We start from the raw sequence: 14,158 nt of genomic DNA, 5'->3' as shown, positions 1-14,158 counted from the left end.
CACATTCAAATACAGTTTCCTTGTGACTGACAAAGACGTAGGCAAAGTTTAAAGTTGCTATTTCCATTACATCTCGTTAATCAGAAAAACGATAATTTACATCTGCAGCGGAACAAAATTCCGCTCCGCCCAGCGTGTGGCTCGAACCCACGACCCTAGGATTAAGAGTCTGACGCTCTACCGACTGAGCTAGCCGGCTACCTCGGTGAATACCTGCCTGATAGCACGTCAAACAGTACTCGTTTGGGTTGGGTGGTCCCATACAGAATCTCTCCATGCTGCCTAATGTTTTCCTAACGTCACACTCGTCACGTACTTCACTTTTATGTCATAATCATTTCTGAGAAGTAAAGAAATTGCATGACAGCATGCAAAGCTAGTGGCATCAAAATTAACACACATACTTTATGTGACTCAAAAGCCGAACGAGTTACTTTCCGACGTTGTTTTAGATGTGCAAGTGCCAGTCAAAACTCGCGGTGTCGGCACTCTGCCGACCATTTCGCTAGTTAACACCGGTCTTGTTGTGTGTGTTTCAAGCTCAAGAGCATTTCGAAGCAAAAAATGGTCAACAGCAACATTCAGACGGTTTCGTACTGCTCAATTGCTACATTAAAACGGTATGTTTCTTTTTCAGAACTGGAAAAAAAACGAGCGGGCCACATTCGAACCTGTAATCATCGGATCCGAAGTCCGACGCCTTATCCATTAGGCCACATGGTCACTGACGACCAACTATAACATGTATACGACTCATCTCGAAACGCTCACACCCCTGAGGATTTGTGTTTTCGTTTTACAAAGCCGCTGCCCCTTGCTCTTTCCCACCCATTCGTTACATTCAACCTCTTACGAGACCGACCAAATATAGACTGAGAAACAAGACCACACACTTTGTGCATTCGGAATCGAAGGCAGGGCGTCCCTCGCCGCATTTGCTACGATGGCCATTTGCTAGTTCTGCAGAAGCGGCGGCGGCGACGACGACGACGACGACGACGACGACGACGACGACGACCGCGAGAGGCTCTGAGATATGTGAGAAATATATCTATAAAATGTAATTCAGACTGCCTCGTCCCACTTTATGCTGTACCTTTTTTTTTTTTTTTCTTTATTGTCATTTTATACCTACAAAGGTAGGCCGGCAGCGGACTAATATGCCGCTCTTCGGCCACAAGAAACACACAAGAGATAAAAACAGGAAGACATAATCTCAAAACACAGACATGGAGGACAAAAATCGGAAGACAACAGAGAATAAAAAGAAATGAAGTCGTTCACCGACGCAGCACTGTTTCAGTTTTAAAAAGACGGGCAGCACAGCACGGAACAGAGAACACTAGCACAGGTGAACGGTGGAGCAGAAAACGAAGAAACACTCGAGGCACAGACGGGGCGAAAGACACGGACTCTGCGGAGATGGGCTTCGGCGCTTGCAGGGGCACTGTGCACACCGAGAAGCTGGGGGCCTGCCAAGGGAAAAAACAGGGGGAGGGAAGGAGGGAGGGGGAGATAGGATGCCAGGGAGGAGGAGGGGAGAAAACGAAAAGAGGGGGGTGGAAGCCCAGGGAGAGGGGGAGGGGAGGTAAGGATGGCAGGAGGGAGAGAGGGTGGGAGAGAAGGGAGAGAGGGTGCCCACAGGAAAATGAGAGGAGAGGGGAAGGCAAGGCTCAAAGTTGGTAGGAGGGGTAGACGGTGGGGAGGAGGGCATCATCCGGGAGGTGGAGTTGGCGGAAGCCACCTTGGGAGAGGGTGTGGAGAGTGTGAAGATGGAGAGCAGGTGGGATACAGGAGTACAGGCGCGGCAGTGGGTTGGGGTGGGAGAGGATGGAAGAGACAAGCGGGTGGGGAGGATCAAGCTTGCGGGAGGTGTAGAGGATCCGTATCCGTTGGAGGAAGAGGAGGAGGTGTGGAAAGGGGATGAGGTCAGAGAGGAGCCGCGTGGGGGAAGGGAGGCGGATGCGATAGGCGAGGCGGAGTGCATGCCGTTCAAGGATTTGAAGGGATTTGTAAAATGTAGGCGGGGCAGAGATCCAGGCGGGATGGGCATAACAGAGGATAGGGCGGATGAGAGATTTATAGGTGTGGAGGACGGTGGAGGGGTCCAGACCCCATGTGCGGCCAGAAAGGAGCTTCAGGAGGTGGAGTCGGGAGCATGCCTCGGATTGTCCGGAGATGATGGGTCCAGGAGAGGCGACGGTCAAGGGTGACGCCAAGGTACTTGAGGGTGGGTGTGAGGTTAATAGGACGGCCATAAATGGTAAGATAGAAATCAAGGAGACGGAAGGAAGGGGTGGTTTTGCCTACGATGATTGCCTGGGTCTTGGAAGGATTGACCTTGAGCAACCACTGGTTACACCAAGAGGTGAACCGGTCAAGATGGGATTGGAGAAGGTGTTGGGAGCGTTGCAGGGTGGGGGCAAGGGCAAGGAAGGCGGTGTCATCGGCGTACTGGAGAAGGTGAAGGGGGGGTGCAGGTGAAGGCATGTCCGCCGTATAAAGAAGGTAAAGAAGAGGGGAAAGGACGGAACCTTGGGGCACACCGGCAGAGGGGTAGAAGGTGTAGGAATCAGTGTTGTGGATAGTGACATAGGAAGGGCGGTGGGAAATGTAGGAGGCGATCAGACGGACATAGTTAATAGGAAGAGCAAAGGTTTGGAGCTTGAAGAGGAGACCAGAATGCCACACTCGGTCATAGGCGCGTTCAAGGTCAAGGGAGAGGAATATGGCGGAGCGACGGGAGTTGAGTTGTTCGGAGAGGAGGTGAGTGAGGTGAAGGAGAAGGTCATCGGCAGAGAAGGATGGTCGAAAGCCACATTGGGTGGAGGGAAGGAAGCGGTGCCGGTGGAGATGCTGGTGGATGCGGCGGGTTAGAATGGATTCCAGGACATTGCTGAAGACCGAGGTAAGGCTTATAGGACGGTAGGAGGAGACAGCGGAAGGTGGTTTATCGGGTTTGAGGAACATCAGGATCCGGGAGGTTTTCCACAGGTCGGGGTAGAAGCCGGTGGACAAGACCACATTGTACAGCCCGGCCAGGGTGGAGAGGAAGGGGGCGGGAGCTTCACGGAGGTGACGGTAAGTAACACGGTCGTGACCAGGAGCAGTGTTGCGTTTGGTGCGGAGTATATCGATGATGTCTTGAGTAGTTATAGGGGTATTGAGTTCAGTGTGTGTAATGTTGTCCAAGTACTGGAAGCCAGGAGCTAGTGGAGGGATAGAGGTGTCAGTTCGATCGCGGACATCGGGGAAGAGGGAATAATCGAACTGGGGATCGTCAGGGATGGTAAAGACATCGGTGAGGTAGGAGGCAAAATGGTTGGCCTTACTAAGGTTGTCAGGAAAGGGATTGTCATTATGAAGGAGAGGATAGTAAGGGGGGGGGGGTTTTGATCCAGTAAGGCGGCGGAAGACTGACCAGTATTTGGACGAGTTAATAGGTAGGGTAGCATTAAGACGGGTGCATGTCTGTCGCCAGTCCCGGCGTTTCTTAGCCGCGAGCAAGTTCCGGATGTGTCTCTGGAGTTGCCGGTGGCGTTGTAGTGTGTCCCGGTCACGCGTGTGGAGGAAGGCACGGTAGAGACGACGGGATTCTCGAAGGAGGAGGACGGCCTGTGGGGGTTGAGTGGGACGGTGCGGGTGGATGGCGACGGTAGGGATGTGGGCCTCCACGGCCTCAGACAAGGTCTGCTGGAGAAAGGATGCGGCATGGGTTATGTCATGTGGGCGGTGGTAGGTGAGGGGGTGGCTATCGACTCGGGTAGTAAGGGTATCCCGGTATGCATTCCAGTCGGCACGGGAGTAATCATGGACATACTTGGGGGGAGGGTCAAGGCGAGGATCGGGACGGGGGCGACGACCGTCTGATATGGTAAGAAGGACAGGGAGATGGTCACTGCCAATAGGGTCGAGGACGTCCACCGCTATGCGGCCAAGGAGGTTGGGGGAGGCTAGGACGACATCGGGTGTGGTATTGGATTCAGGGCGGGTGTGTTGGGGAAGAGGAAGGACATCTCCTTGGATGGTGGCGAGGAACCGATGCCACCGCCGTAACTGGGTGGCGGAGCGACTATGGATATTGAGATCTGCGGCAATCACGTAGGAGGAGAAGGTACGGTCGATGTGGGAAAGGAAGTCAAAAGGAATAGGGGCAGAGGGGCGGACATAGATGGTCGCGCAGGTAACGGTGAGGCCGGGGAAGAATAGACTAAGGATCAGGTGTTCCGTGGGGTTGGGAAGGAGGGGTTGGAGCCGAACAGGGATCTGGCGATGGTGGCCAATGGCAACTCCGCCACGCGCTATCGGGAGGGGGTTGTCAGAGCGGTGAAGGAGGTAGGGCGAGGTATGGACAGTATGGTGGGGCTGGAGAAATGTTTCGTTTAGGAGGAAGGCATCCACGCGGTGGGTGGTGAGGGTATGCATAAGGAGATTCTTGTTGACAGGAAGGGAACGGATGTTGTTAAACAGGATACGTTGCTGTCGCGCCATAGTGGGAATTTAGACGAGGGTGTCGAGACGGGAGAAGGTAAAATGGGCCTGGTTATGGGAGTAGGTGGCGTAAGTGTTGAGCTGGAAGACGGAACGGGCGGCAAGGGATACCTGCTGGAGGGTGTGGGGGCGCTGAAAGGGGTGGATGTTCTGAAGGACAACGGTTACAAAGCAGATGATGTCCTCAGCTGTGGGGGGGGGGGGGACGGAGGGAATTGCCGGGAGGGGTGGGGGCATCCAAGGGGTGGACAGGGACAGTGAGTTCAGGAGCGGAGGGAGGGGGTCGGGCCTTGCACTTTTGGGAGTAGGTTGGGTGTTGGAGGTTACAGGTGTTACAGGAGGGGGGGGACTGAAGGTTGGGGCACTGCCAGAGGAAGGGTGCTTCTTTGCAGTGTGGGCAGACGGGGGCCTCGCGGCACTCAGATGTAGGATGTGCATTATAGCGCAAGCACCTCTGGCAGCGGATGGACAGTGGAGGGGAGCGGGAGGGGTCGACCTTATAACGGCGGTTGAAAAGGAGGGCACCCTCCTTGAGGAGGAGGTCTATGGAGGGAGCATGCTCGGAGAACACCCGCATGAGGCGGGTGGGGCCGGCTGGATTGTGAATCCGGCGGACAGCTCGAACCTCTAGATAGGGATGGGCCTTCAGCTCCGCCAACACCTCCTCCTCCGTGATCATCGGGCTAAGCCGAGTGATCACGGCAGTGAGGGTCGGTGGGCGACGGGGCGGCTGGGGTTGTCGGGATGAGGAGGGGGGGGGGAGCAGGGGCAAGGGAGGCATGGGGACCAAACCGGGTGAGGGGAATGCGGGAGAGGATGTCGGAGTGGAGGGTGGGGCTGGGGGATGTGATCAGGACGGAGTCCCGACGGGGGGTGAGAATGGAGATTGGGGCTCCGGGGAAGTGCCGGCAGAGGAGAAGGGTAAGATTGCGGCCTCCAGGAGAGAGGGATCAGGGTGAGAAAGGAGGTACCTGTAGGAGGGGGAGGTAGAGGAGGGAGTAGATAGGGAAGGTGAGGTGGTATCCATGGCATCCAGGGGGGTTGGATGGGGGAGAGTCTGCGACTTCTTGGGAGCAGAAGAGGCTGGGGTGCCGCTGGGACGTTTCACAGCGGGAGAGGGACGGGAAGAGGTGTGGGGGATGGGGACGACTGGGAGATGGCGGGAGACGGCAGGTCCCACCGGCGGTGCAGGCACTGGTGGTGGTGCTGGTGCTGGCGCTGGGGCTGGAGCTGGCGCCACAGAAGATGCAGTGGCAGTGGTTGGCACTGGCGATGGTGATGGTGATGGTGATGGTGATGACGATGATGATGGTGTGGCGTGGGTGGTGGCCCGACGGGCAACAACCCTGGCGGGGGTGGCATGAGTCACATGTGGGAGGGGAGGGAATGGGTCACGTGAGGCATGGGGGGTAGGAACAGGGGAGGGAGCAACAAAAGGAGCGGGGGTGGGAAGAGTGAGGAGGGGGGGGAATATATGGGGGAGGCGGTGATTGAGCACACCACGTGATGGTGGTGGCAGCAAGTGAGGGGGACGTGTACACGATTGCAGTGGTAGTGGCGGTAGTTGTGGGGGTTGTCATGGTGAGAGGATAAGTGGGAGAGGGGAAAAGAGGAAAAATAACAGGGGACAGTCAAAGGACTAGGACAAGAGACTGACGAAGAGGAAGGGTAAGACGTAAGCAGAGACGACAGAAAGAAAGACGGGCAGGGAACGGCGGTGGCGGCGGCGGCGGCGGCGGCGGCGGCGGTCGGCAACAACAGCAGCGGCAGGAACCGGATACGGTGGCGGCAACCGGCGGCGACGTCGGCGGGAGACCGGCGGCGGCGGCGGCGGCGGCGGCGGGAACCGGCGGCGGCGGCGGAAACCGGCGGCGGCGGCGGGAAACGGCGGCGGCGTCGGCGGCGAGCAGCGGCAGCGGCGGCAGGAACCAGATGCGGCGCCGCCGGCGGCGGCGGCGGCGGCGGCGGCGGCGGCGGCGGCGGCGGTCGGCTGCAGCAGCAGCGGCAGGAACCGGATACGATGGCGGCAACCGGCGTCGGCGGGAGACCGGCGGCGGCGGAGGCGGCGGCGGCGGTGGGAACCGGCGGCGGCGGCAGCGGCGGATGGGACCAACGGCGGCAAAGGCTCGGGACAACGGCAGCTGCAGCGATCACTAAAACTCCTAGCACTTCGAAATTAACGACAATAATATCGAAGGGCGCAACCCTCTCGAGTTACGCCGATGAACTACGATGCTGTACCGCTTTGGCAAATGCTTTATCTGCGCCATTCGCCTTAATCACATCTGAGAGTAATTCTTAAAAAAAAACGCCTGTCGCTAATTGTTCGTCATCACAGATACTGTTTGCTATACGGCCACGACGCACAACTGATTTCCAAAATTCATCTTTCTCCTGTGTGGATGGAACGTCCGATGCCTGGTTTATTAGAGCAGTGCTCTACCACTGAGCTAAAGAGGCGCGGCCTAGCGGTACTCTTGGGGACTTCGTCCTTGCGGTCGTCTGCATCATCAGACTTCAGCTGACAACACTTCATATTACTGGCTAATATTTGCAGCTATGGCGACCCATTACTGCTTGGCTACACATCTGACACGTAACCGATGTGCTCTCCAAACAACAACACTTGCATTTCAGAACATGTCTTCCACACATGTCTACAAAATCACCTTCACATTCAAATATAGTTTCCTTGTGACTGACAGAGACATAGGCAAAGTTTAAAGTTGCTATTTCCATTACATCTCCTTAATCAGAAAAACGGTAATTTACATCTGCAGCGGAACAAAATTCCGTTCCGCCCAGCGTGTGGCTCGAACCCACGACCCTAGGATTAAGAGTCTGACGCTCTTCCGACTGACCTAGCCGGCTACCTCGGTGAATACCTGCCGGATAGCACGTCACACAGTTCTCGTTTGGGTTGGGTGGTCCCATACAGAATCTCTCCATGCTGCCTAATGTTTTCCTAACGTCACACTCGTCACGTACTTCACTTTTATGTCATAATCATTTCTGAGAGGTAAAGAAATTGCATGACAGCATGCAGAGCTAGTGGCGTCAAAATTAACACACATACTTTATGTGACTCAAAACCCGAACGAGTTACTTTCCGACGTTGATTTAGATGTGCAAGTGCCAGTCAAAACTCGCGGTGTCGGCACTCTGCCGACCATTTCGCTAGTTAACACGGGTCTTGTTGTGTGTGTTTCAAGCTCAAGAGCATTTCCAAGCAAATAACGGTCAACAGCAACATTCAGACGGTTTAGTACTGCTCAATTGCTACATTAACACGGTATGTTTCTTTTTCAGAACTGGAAAAAAACGAGCGTGACAACATTCGAAACTGTAATCATCAGATCCGAAGTCCGACGCCTTATCCATTAGGCCACATGGCCACTGACGACCAACTATATCATGTATACGACTCATCTCGAAACGCTCACACCCCTGAGGATTTGTGTTTTCGTTCTACACAGCCGCTGCCCCTTGCTCTTTCCCACCCATTCGTTGCATTCAACCTCTTACGAGACCGACCAAATATAGATTAAGAAACAAGACCACACACTTTGTGCATTCGGAATCGAAGGCAGGGCGTCCCTCGCCGCATTTGCTACGATGGCCATTTGCTAGTTCTGCAGAAGCGGCGGCGGCGACGACGACGATATGTGAGAAATACATCTATAAAATGTAATTCAGACTGCCTCATCCCACTTTATGCTGTACCGCTTTGGCAAATGCTTTATCTGCGCCTTCGCCTTAATCACATCTGAGAGTAATTCTTAAAAAAAACGCCTGTCGCTAATTGTTCGTCATCACAGATACTGTTTGCTATACGGCCACGACGCGCAACTGATTTCCAAAATTCATCTTTCTCCAGTGTGGATGGATCGTCCGATGCCTGGTTTATTAGAGCAGTGCTCTACCACTGAGCTAAAGAGGCGCGGCCTAGCGGTACTCTTGGGTTCTTCGTCCTTACGGTCGTCTGCATCATCAGACTTCAGCTGACAACACTTCATATTACCGGATAATATTTGCAGCTATGGTGACCCATTACTGCTTGCCTACACATCTGACACGTAACCGATGTGCTCTCCAAACAACAACACTTGCATTTCAGAACATGTCTTCACACATGTCTACAAAATCACCTTCACATTCAAATACAGTTTCCTTGTGACTGACAGAGACGTAGGCAAAGTTTAAAGTTGCTATTTCCATTACATCTCCTTAATCAGAAAAACGGTAATTTACATCTGCAGCGGAACAAAATTCCGTTCCGCCCAGCGTGTGGCTCGAACCCACGACCCTAGGATTAAGAGTCTGACGCTCTACCGACTGAGCTAGCTGGCTACCTCGGTGAACACCTGCAGGATAGCACGTCACACAGTACTCGTTTGGGTTGGGTGGTCCCATACAGAATCTCTCCATGCTGCCTAATGTTTTCCTAACGTCACACTCGTCACGTACTTCACTTTTATGTCATAATCATTTCTGAGAGGTAAAGAAATTGCATGACAGCATGCAGAGCTAGTGGCGTCAAAATTAACACACATACTTTATGTGACTCAAAAGCCGAACGAGTTACTTTCCGACGTTGTTTTAGATGTGCAAGTGCCAGTCAAAACTCGCGGTGTCAGCACTCTGCCGACCATTTCGCTAGTTAACACCGGTCTTGTTGTGTGTGTTTCAAGCTCAAGAGCATTTCGAAGCAAAAAATGTCAACAGCAACATTCAGACGGTTTCGTACTGCTCAATTGCTACATTATTACGGTATGTTTCTTTTTCAGAACTGGAAAAAATCGAGCGTGACAACATTCGAACGGGTAAACATCAGTTCCGAAGTCCGACGCCTTATCCATTAGGCCACATGGTCACTGACGACCAGCTATATCATGTATACGACTCATCTCGAAACGCTCACACCCCTGAGGATTTGTGTTTTCGTTTTACACAGCCGCTGCCCCTTGCTCTTTCCCACCCATTCGTTACATTCAACCTCTTACGAGACCGACCAAATATAGACAGAGAAACAAGACCACACACTTTGTGCATTCGGAATCGAAGGCAGGGCGTCCCTCGCCGCATTTGCTACGATGGCCATTTGCTAGTTCTGCAGAAGCGGCGGCGGCGACGACGACGACGACGATATGTGAGAAATACATCTATAAAATGTAATTCAGACTGCCTCGTCCCACTTTATGCTGTACCGCTTTTTCAAATGCTTTATCTGCGCCATTCGCCTTAATCACATCTGAGAGTAATTCTTAAAAAAAACGCCTGTCTCTAATTGTTCGTCATCACAGATACTGTTTGCTATACGGCCACGACGCACAACTGATTTCCAAAATTCATCTTTCTCGTGTGTGGATGGAACGTCCGATGCCTGGTTTATTAGAGCAGTGCTCTACCACTGAGCTAAAGAGGCGCGGCCTAGCGGTACCCTTGGGAACTTCGTCCTTACGGTCGTCTGCATCATCAGACTTCAGCTGACAACACTTCATATTACCGGCTAATATTTGCAGCTATGGCGACCCATTACTGCTTGCCTACACATCTGACATGTAACCGATGTGCTCTCCAAACAAAAACACTTGTATTTCAGAACATGTCTTCCACACATGTCCACAAAATCACCTTCACATTCAAATATAGTTTCCTTGTGACTGACAGAGACATAGGCAAAGTTTAAAGTTGCTATTTCCATTACATCTCCTTAATCAGAAAAACGGTAATTTACATCTGCGGCGGATCAAAATTCCGTTCCGCCCAGCGTGTGGCTCGAACCCACGACCCTAGGATTAAGAGTCTGACGCTCTACCGACTGAGCTAGCCGGCTACCTCGGTGAATACCTGCCGGATAGTACGTCACACAGTTCTCGTTTGGGTTGGGTAGTCCCATACAGAATCTCTCCATGCTGCCTAATGTTTTCCTAACGTCACACTCGTCACGTACTTCACTTTTATGTCATAATCATTTCTGAGAGGTAAAGAGATTGCATGACAGCATGCAGAGCTAGTGGCGTCAAAATTAACACACATACTTTATGTGACTCAAAAGCCGAACGAGTTACTTTCCGACGTTGTTTTAGATGTGCAAGTGGCAGACAAAACTCGCGGTGTCGGCACTCTGCCGACCATTTCGCTAGTTAACACCGGTCATGTTGTGTGTGTTTCAAGCTCAAGAGCATTTCCAAGCAAAAAACGGTCAACAGCAACATTCAGACGGTTCCGTACTGCTCAATTGCTACATTAAAACGGTATGTTTCTTTTTCAGAACTGGAAATAATCGAGCGTGACAACATTCGTACCGGTAATCATCAGATCCGAAGTCCGACGCCTTATCCATTAGGCCACATGGTCACTGACGACCAACTATATCATGTATACGACTCATCTCGAAACGCTCACACCCCTGAGGATTTGTGTTTTCGTTTTACACAGCCGCTGCCCCTTGCTCTTTCCCACCCATTCGTTACATTCAACCTCATACGAGACCGACCAAATATAGACTGAGAAACAAGACCACATACTTTGTGCATTCGGAATCGAAGGCAGGGCGTCCCTCGCCGCATTTGCTACGATGGCCATTTGCTAGTTCTGCAGAAGCGGCGGCGGCGACGACGACGACGACGATATGTGAGAAATACATCTATAAAATGTAATTCAGACTGCCTCGTCCCACTTTATGCTGTACCGCTTTGGCAAATGCTTTATCTGCGCCATTCGCCTTAATCACATCTGAGAGTAATTCTTAAAAAAAAACGCCTGTCGCTAATTGTTCGTCATCACAGATACTGTTTGCTATACGGCCACGACGCGCAACTGATTTCCAAAATTCATCTTTCTCCAGTGTGGATGGAACGTCCGACGCCTGGTTTATTAGAGCAGTGCTCTACCACTGAGCTAAAGAGGCGCGGCCTAGCGGTACTCTTGGGTTCTTCGTCCTTACGGTCGTCTGCATCATCAGACTTCAGCTTACAACACTTCATATTACCGGATAATATTTGCAGCTATGGTGACCCATTACTGCTTGCCTACACATCTGACACGTAACCGATGTGCTCTCCAAACAACAACACTTGCATTTCAGAACATGTCTTCCACACATGTCTACAAAATCACCTTCACATTCAAATACAGTTTTCTTGTGACTGACAGAGACGTAGGCAAAGTTTAAAGTTGCTATTTCCATTACATCTCCTTAATCAGAAAAACGGTAATTTACATCTGCAGCGGAACAAAATTCCTTTCCGCCCAGCGTGTGGCTCGAACCCACGACCCTAGGATTAAGAGTCTGACGCTCTACCGACTAAGCTAGCCGGCTACCTCGGTGAATACCTGCCGGATAGCACGTCACACAGTACTCGTTTGGGTTGGGTGGTCCCATACAGAATCTCTCCATGCTGCCTAATGTTTTCCTAACGTCACACTCGTCACGTACTTCACTTTTATGTCATAATCATTTCTGAGAGGTAAAGAAATTGCATGACAGCATGCAGAGCTAGTGGCGTCAAAATTAACACACATACTTTATGTGACTCAAAAGCCGAACGAGTTACTTTCCGACGTTGTTTTAGATGTGCAAGTGCCAGTCAAAACTCGCGGTGTCAGCACTCTGCCGACCATTTCGCTAGTTAACACCGGTCTTGTTGTGTGTGTTTCAAGCTCAAGAGCATTTCGAAGCAAAAAATGGTCAACAGCAACATTCAGACAATTTCGTACTGCTCAATTGCTACATTAAAACGGTATGTTTCTTTTTCAGAACTGGAAAAAATCGAGCGTGACAACATTCGTACCGGTAATCATCAGATCCGAAGTCCGACGCCTTATCCATTATGCCATATGGTCACTGACGACCAACTATATCATGTATACGACTCATCTCGAAACGCTCACACCCCTGAGGATTTGTGTTTTCGTTTTACACAGCCGCTGGCCCTTGCTCTTTCCCACCCATTCGTTACATTCAACCTCTTACGAGACCGACCAAATATAGACTGAGAAACAAGACCACATACTTTGTGCATTCGGAATCGAAGGCAGGGCGTCCCTCGCCGCATTTGCTACGATGGCCATTTGCTAGTTCTGCAGAAGCGGCGGCGGCGGCGGCGGCGGCGGCGGCGGCGGCGACGACGACGACGACGACGACGACCGCGAGAGGCTCTGAGATATGTGAGAAATACATCTATAAAATGTAATTCAGACTGCCTCGTCCCACTTTATGCTGTACCGCTTTTTCAAATGTTTTATCTGCGCCATTCGCCTTAATCACATCTGAGAGTAATTCTTAAAAAAAACGCCTGTCTCTAATTGTTCGTCATCACAGATACTGTTTGCTATACGGCCACGACGCACAACTGATTTCCAAAATTCATCTTTCTCGTGTGTGGATGGAACGTCCGATGCCTGGTTTATTAGAGCAGTGCTCTACCACTGAGCTAAAGAGGCGCGGCCTAGCGGTACCCTTGGGAACTTCGTCCTTACGGTCGTCTGCATCATCAGACTTCAGCTGACAACACTTCATATTACCGGCTAATATTTGCAGCTATGGCGACCCATTACTGCTTGCCTACACATCTGACATGTAACCGATGTGCTCTCCAAACGAAAACACTTGTATTTCAGAACATGTCTTCCACACATGTCCACAAAATCACCTTCACATTCAAATATAGTTTCCTTGTGACTGACAGAGACATAGGCAAAGTTTAAAGTTGCTATTTCCATTACATCTCCTTAATCAGAAAAACGGTAATTTACATCTGCGGCGGATCAAAATTCCGTTCCGCCCAGCGTGTGGCTCGAACCCACGACCCTAGGATTAAGAGTCTGACGCTCTACCGACTGAGCTAGCCGGCTACCTCGGTGAATACCTGCCGGATAGTACGTCACACAGTTCTCGTTTGGGTTGGGTAGTCCCATACAGAATCTCTCCATGCTGCCTAATGTTTTCCTAACGTCACACTCGTCACGTACTTCACTTTTATGTCATAATCATTTCTGAGAGGTAAAGAGATTGCATGACAGCATGCAGAGCTAGTGGCGTCAAAATTAACACACATACTTTATGTGACTCAAAAGCCGAACGAGTTACTTTCCGACGTTGTTTTAGATGTGCAAGTGGCAGACAAAACTCGCGGTGTCGGCACTCTGCCGACCATTTCGCTAGTTAACACCGGTCATGTTGTGTGTGTTTCAAGCTCAAGAGCATTTCCAAGCAAAAAACGGTCAACAGCAACATTCAGACGGTTCCGTACTGCTCAATTGCTACATTAAAACGGTATGTTTCTTTTTCAGAACTGGAAATAATCGAGCGTGACAACATTCGTACCGGTTATCATCAGATCCGAAGTCCGACGCCTTATCCATTAGGCCACATGGTCACTGACGACCAACTATATCATGTATACGACTCATCTCGAAACGCTCACACCCCTGAGGATTTGTGTTTTCGTTTTACACAGCCGCTGCCCCTTGCTCTTTCCCACCCATTCGTTACATTCAACCTCATACGAGACCGACCAAATATAGACTGAGAAACAAGACCACATACTTTGTGCATTCGGAATCGAAGGCAGGGCGTCCCTCGCCGCATTTGCTACGATGGCCATTTGCTAGTTCTGCAGAAGCGGCGGCGGCGACGACGACGACGACGATATGTGAGAAA

At 51.4% G+C, this 14,158-nt stretch overlaps 5 non-coding genes across 5 annotated transcripts; all 5 read right to left on the bottom strand.

Moving 5' to 3' along the window:
* Nucleotides 1-126: 126 nt before the first annotated feature.
* Nucleotides 127-199, bottom strand: Trnak-cuu (transfer RNA lysine (anticodon CUU)). The gene has a single exon. It is a non-coding gene; the product is annotated as a tRNA-Lys (tRNA).
* An 8,569-nt stretch (nt 200-8,768) lies between these two features.
* Nucleotides 8,769-8,841, bottom strand: Trnak-cuu (transfer RNA lysine (anticodon CUU)). The gene has a single exon. It is a non-coding gene; the product is annotated as a tRNA-Lys (tRNA).
* A 1,413-nt stretch (nt 8,842-10,254) lies between these two features.
* Trnak-cuu (transfer RNA lysine (anticodon CUU)) lies at nt 10,255-10,327 on the bottom strand. Its single transcript has one exon. It is a non-coding gene; the product is annotated as a tRNA-Lys (tRNA).
* A 1,415-nt stretch (nt 10,328-11,742) lies between these two features.
* On the bottom strand, nt 11,743-11,815 carry Trnak-cuu (transfer RNA lysine (anticodon CUU)). Its single transcript has one exon. It is a non-coding gene; the product is annotated as a tRNA-Lys (tRNA).
* Nucleotides 11,816-13,277: 1,462 nt separating this feature from the next.
* On the bottom strand, nt 13,278-13,350 carry Trnak-cuu (transfer RNA lysine (anticodon CUU)). The gene has a single exon. It is a non-coding gene; the product is annotated as a tRNA-Lys (tRNA).
* Nucleotides 13,351-14,158: the final 808 nt, after the last annotated feature.

The sequence above is a fragment of the Schistocerca gregaria genome, chromosome 7 (genome assembly GCF_023897955.1).
Source record: "Schistocerca gregaria isolate iqSchGreg1 chromosome 7, iqSchGreg1.2, whole genome shotgun sequence".
Classification (NCBI taxonomy): domain Eukaryota; kingdom Metazoa; phylum Arthropoda; class Insecta; order Orthoptera; family Acrididae; genus Schistocerca; species Schistocerca gregaria.
The sequence above is the reverse complement of the archived record's forward strand: the minus strand, read 5'-3'. Positions and strand labels throughout refer to the sequence as shown.